The following is a 493-nucleotide window of genomic DNA, read 5'->3' on the forward strand; positions in this document are numbered from 1 at the left end:
TTTATTTTTTATTAGTATGAATATTTTGATGTCAAATTGATGAATTTTCTTTTTTCTTTTGCCAAAAACAATTAAAATTTGTCTCAAAATTCGGCTAAGACGAAATAGATTTCTAGTATATATATTTTTTTAGTGTTTTTTATTTGATCCTTGTGATTAGTTTGTGTAGCAGTTCTCTTTAGTTTTGTCTTAGAAAGTGAGTGTATAAATATGTTTTCTAACTAAAAGACAAATGAAAAAAAAAAAAAGACAAAAAGGAAAAAAGGGGCTGCTTGAAACTTATTGTGTTGTTTTCTCTTTTGAGATCATATTTTGTTGCTAGTGATCTTCTAGCATATATATTTGCATGTTGGTTTCATGGTCTGAACTCTTCTATCTTTGTGTTGATATTTTCAAAGTGATCATCCTAATCAATATAATGGACCTAATCCTTCTGAACATTCAACTGCATGCTTTTTTGAATAATGCAACTTTTCAAAATGTTCTCAAAAAG

This window comes from Arachis ipaensis, chromosome B04 (genome assembly GCF_000816755.2).
Source record: "Arachis ipaensis cultivar K30076 chromosome B04, Araip1.1, whole genome shotgun sequence".
NCBI lineage: Eukaryota > Viridiplantae > Streptophyta > Magnoliopsida > Fabales > Fabaceae > Arachis > Arachis ipaensis.